Raw genomic sequence first — 5,760 nt, 5'->3', positions numbered from 1 at the left:
GAGGGGGGAATGTTGGAGGGGAGGGAGTGGGCATGGATTTTATCAAAACACCTTATATGCGTGTATGAAATTCTCAAAAAAGTTTTTGTAAAAAAAAAAAAAAAAACAAAAAAAAAACAAATAAAATTCTGTAAGTCCAAATTTCTCCCTCTCTTTATAAGCAATAAAGGAGATTCTGGTCGTATCAACTACCTTAAACTTCTTACAAAGTTCATATGAGGTTATACAGATGCACACACATGCAGAACTGTAAAGAAATGTGCAGATGTTAACTGTCTGGACAGTGTTAACATGAATACAACCACATGTGTATGAAATCTATTTCAAGTATACCATGAATCCCGCTTCATCAAAATAAGTCTTTTTTCTGATTGCCAAAATGTCATATTTTCATAGTCATAAAAATAAGAGAAGCATATTGAAAGACAAAAAGGCGATCACCCAATGGCCCAACACCAAGAATTGACTTCTATTGAAATTTTAAGTTTATTTTTGTTTGTTTTTTATGTAGTAATGAGAACAAGGAACAAAAGAAAAGAAAATTCATTTTATTGTGCAAAGGTTTTAGAAATGTTTTCTTTGCAAAATATTGTAATATAAGAATTTTCATAATATCTACTCATAAAAGGTTAGTTTAAGGACCTTGGACTACTACCTTGTGGGCATATGTTACATGTGGTTATATGTATTTATTTGATCTTGGAATTCATTCCTAAAAAAAACAGTATTACTTGGTTGAAAAGGATAAATCAGTTGGAAGTTATTGGCATACATTGACTCAATGATTTTTCAACCAGTTAGTCCCAAATTAAACTTCCATTTAGAAGACTTTCCCATTATAGGTGCTCTGCCTGCTGGATGTGCTTTTCTCTGTTATATTGGTGTCGGGGGAGATGTGCCTGGCATCTGTCTCTTCCATATTGGTAGTAGAATGGGGGATGCCTGGCATCTGTCTCTTCCATAATTGTAGTGGTATGGTGGGGGGGTTGCCTGGCATCTGTCTCTTCCAGTTCTTGCTTGTCTACCTTCTCTTAAATGAATAGATGTCTCTGTAATCATGTGTTTCTTCAGCTGGTCTAGAAGACAGCAATGCACATATATCCTTTCCAAATATTTAATAATGTATATAGTAATTTAACATCAAGTACTAAAAGAATCCTGGGATGGTTTAGCACTTATCAGTAACTCATATGTTAATGCCAAGTATTTTAATTTCAAAGTAATTTTGACACAATATTGCTCATTCTTACTTTTTGTGTATTTTTTATTGATGATGGTTGAACGTATTGGTGTATCGCCATATCCACATTGGTTACATAGTTATTTGCTCAGGAGTCCTTATGATATCTGAACGTCTTATTAAAATTTAGCTTTATTCTTTGAAAGATATGTTTTTAAAAAAATAAATCCTTCTCACTAATTAAAAACCTTAGTAAATTACAGTTTTCTTAGAATAGGCCCCTTCATTTGTCTTATTCTTCTGAGAGTGTATTTATTTTATCTTATTCTTTAATGGCAACTTGGCACTCTGGGATGATAATGTCTCATAAATTTGAAGATATTATTTTACTATCCATCATGAACTGCTGCTATTGATAATATGATTTCAGTATGTTTAGTGGAAACTACTTTTATGTATCAATTATATAACTTGTATAATTTTCTATGTCAGTTAAATAGTTCTTAGGGTCGTGTTAAATTTACATGTACATTAATTCTATACACTTCCAACATTACTTTGATAATGTCCTTGCTGTTAAGATAGTTCTATATTAAAGAGTAATTATGGAGACGGATACACAAAAACACATAGTCTATAGAAACAGAAAATATTAGGTTGAGTCTGTTAATTGTAGTCAGACTTTATAGAGTCCCCATTATTTGGTGGAAAGAAGGAGTCAGACAATACTAGCTAGAAAAAGAACATGGGGACATGCAAGATGACTCAGCAGGTAAAGGTCCTTGCTGCCAAGCCTGACACACATACATGCGGGCACTCACACACACACACACACACACACACACACACACACACACACCAGCACTACCAACACAACCACCACTACCATCACCACCACCGACAGATAAATATAAATGAGAAAAAGAATAGGGGAATTTGGCAGAGGAACAAAGCTATTACTATGCAAGCAATCATTGCTTACTGATCTATAATATGTTCTCCCCACGACTTAAGCCTAATGTAAGAGGTAACAGGTATATGTGACAAACTTTCTGATATATACAGGGGCCAAGTTCTAGAATGGCATATGTCTGAAAAACATTTACCTCATAAAGCTGTCAGACTTGCTCATAGACAGGATGAAGCACCTGAAGAACACAGAGATTAGGAGCAAGTTCTAGGTGTTATAGCAGACAGCTTCCAATTTGGTGGATTGATGAGAATCACAGCCTATTAACTCTTGAAAGAAGGAGCTGCATCTCTTGTCATACCCTTGAGAAACACATTGCTTTGAGGATGATTGCAGTTTAACACTATTCATTGAACATAGACAATGTGAAAAGAATTTGAAAACAAGTCTTTGGGCCCTTGATGATGTTTATTGGATAGCTGCATATCAGTCTAGAAACTAAAACCATGGCAATAACGGTGAGGAAATTGTTTACTTAGATGCATCTGGAGGAAACGACAAATTGCCTACATACAAATTCTTACTGAACACAGTATTCAAGAAATGACTAAACACAGGACTTAACTTATGACCAGAAAAACAAGGACTCTTAACCAACATCCTGGTTACAGAAAATTTTGTTCTCATAAAGCTTTCAACTTAACATTTTAGAGTATTTCATAATAAAATATTTTTGGTGGTTTAAGGAAGATACCTAATATTGTCCAAGTATAAATGGAATTGAAATTTGAACACTCCCAGAAATTATAATAATCCCTTGTTTATTTAAAGACTTTCATATATATTTTTAATTTGTGATTCTAACTCTAGCTACAAATAGCAAATTCAAAGACTAGCATTCTCGTTTTATATATTATTCAAGGAAGTTAAGTGATTTAACTTAACTTAAATTTTCCTAGAAAATCTTGACTATATGTGTGTGTGTGTGTGTGTGTGTGTGTGTGTGTGTGTCCCAAGTCATTAAGAGAAAACTTGTTTGATGTAAGAACTAAAGATTGCAGAAAATTGATTGTGAACAGTTTCCATGATGGCTTCAGTTATCTCTAGGGAGAATTCTATTCCAAAAAATCATATGGAAACACTAAAGGCCCCAAATAGCCAAAGCAATTCTGAACATAAAAGAAGAATTATAGAAGGATTCCAAAGTATATTACAGAGATATATCAATACAAACAGCATGATACTGACACAAAAATAAACATGAAGATCAATGGAATAAATAGAAGACTCAAACGTGGATCCACACAATCATAGACATCTGATATTTGAAAAAAGATGTCAAAACTAAACACTGGAGAAAGACCGCATCTTCAACAAACGGTGCTGAGAAAACTGGATGTAAAAGAAGGAAATTAGACCTACTTCTATCATTTGGTAATCTCTGAGTGGCTCAAAGACCTCAATGTGAAACTTGAAACACTGAAATGGCTAGAAGTAGGTGCATGAAAGGACTTCTAAGTCAGACTCCATTCACTCAGAAATTAAGGACAACATTGACCTCATTAAATTAAAAGGCGACTGTACAACAAAGAAAACGATCACTCATGTGAAAAGGAAGCCCACAGTGTGGAGAGACTCTTTGTCAGTTGTACACTGGACAGAGAATTAATTTCTAGAGCATAGAAAGAACTCAAAAAACAAAGAATCAAGAAAACAAATAGTCCAAATAAAAATGGACTACAAATATGAACAGTTCTCCAAAGAAGAAATAAAATGGCTACAAAATATCTTAAAGAGTATTCAACATCCTTAACAATCAGGGCACTGCCAATTAAAAGTACTTTAAGACTTCTTTTCTATCCCTAGTCAAAATGGTAATGATTAAGGAAGAAATGATAACAAATACTGGCCTGGTGAGTACATAGGGAAGGGGAGCCTCATTCACTGGTGGTGGAATTGTAAACTGGTATAGCTAGTATGGAAATCAGTGTGAATTCTCACAAACCTAACAGTATATCTACCATATGTACCAGCTCTCACATATAAACAAAGGAATCGATAGCCTACTACAGAAATAACTGCTCAGCACATTTATTACTGCTCTTTTCACAATAGCTAGGATCTACTACAGAAATAACTGCTCAGCACATTTATTACTGCTCTTTTCACAATAGGAAATGGAAACAATCTAATGATGAAAGGAAAAGAAAACATGGTACATAAACACCATGGAGTTCTATTCAGTTATAAAGAAAAATCAAACCATGAAATTTGTAGGTAAATGGATGGAACTGGAAAATGTTTTACTGAGTGAAGTAATCCAGACTCAGAAAAACAAGTGAAGCATGTACTCTATCACCCCAGTTCCAAATCTTTAGATGTGAGTATACATCCTGAAGTTACTGCAGGAGTCAGAAAAATAGAAACCATCGGGGCGGATCTCAAAAAGGATGGGGACTGTAGGACACAGATGCTATCAAGGGGAAAATGGGAAGGGGGTACTTTAACCAGAAAGGAGGGAGGGAGAGTTACACTCAGGGAACTGAGGAAAGAAAGATAAATTATACTTAGGTGATATGACAATGTATTAGGGAAATTATTTCATAAGCCTACTGAAAAATTCACACATAATGTGAATGTAGGTACATATGTATAGCTGAGCGCCAAATCATAGTGCCAGGCAGCGGAAATGTCCCTTCAAATTGTTGAACACGGTAGTCCAAGAGACTGCAAAAATAGTATAGGCTGCTTCCATAGGACTCTGCTGCCTCCCACAACTTGAAGGAAAGACCTTATTGCTGAAGACACAGTATACTTCAGACATAGGGTTTGGAGGACTTGGGTTGAAACTGCCCTAGAGGCCTCCTTCCCAAAGCCTAGCTCTCATAATATCAGAAGGTGCTATGAAAGCTACCAAGAGAGGAAAATAAACAATGACCCTATCCAGATGTTAAATCTATGAACCACACCAATGGCCAGCTCAGCAAATTATTTCTATTGGTACAATAATGGCACTTTAATCCTGGGGGTAATCCATCACTGTCTAGTTGAACTTAAGGCTCTCTCAATAAGAGGGAATCCATGCATGGTAGTATAAATCTAACCAAGTATACATGGTTGGAGAGGCCGTAGACCCTGGAGAAGAACTTACCATTGCCACTTTCCTAGACCAATATAATTTAATATATTCTAAATACATAGGCTTGTAGTTACAAACAAGTGTAGCTCTAACCACTCACCAAAGAAGCTTCTTTTTACAAACAGGTGGAGACTGACAAAGTTCCACAACCTGTCAAATTGCAGATAATAAGGGACTGTGGGGTTTCTAGCCCTAAGTGATACATGTGCAATGCAACCTCTACACCCAAGGCCCAGAGAATATCGTGGAAGAGGAAATGGAAAGACTGTAAGCTGTAAGAATAGAATGTCTGCTGCTAGATAATGCCATCTAGAAATGATAGGTAAGCTGTACCCATGAAATCTCCAAACCCTAACAAGACCAACATTGCATTAAAACCACTTGACATGCCAATGTGGGTGGGTGAAATACCATGGGGCATGCCTCCAGATGAAGAGCTACAGGAATCATGGATGTTGAAGGAGAGAGAATAAGCTCCCTGATAGGTCATCTAATACCAAGTGGTCACTACTAAACACTTGTACAAATGAG

The sequence above is a fragment of the Nannospalax galili genome, unplaced genomic scaffold (genome assembly GCF_000622305.1).
Source record: "Nannospalax galili isolate Female #2095 unplaced genomic scaffold, S.galili_v1.0 scaffold291, whole genome shotgun sequence".
In the NCBI taxonomy this organism is placed as follows: domain Eukaryota; kingdom Metazoa; phylum Chordata; class Mammalia; order Rodentia; family Spalacidae; genus Nannospalax; species Nannospalax galili.
Note: the sequence above shows the minus strand (reverse complement) of the source record.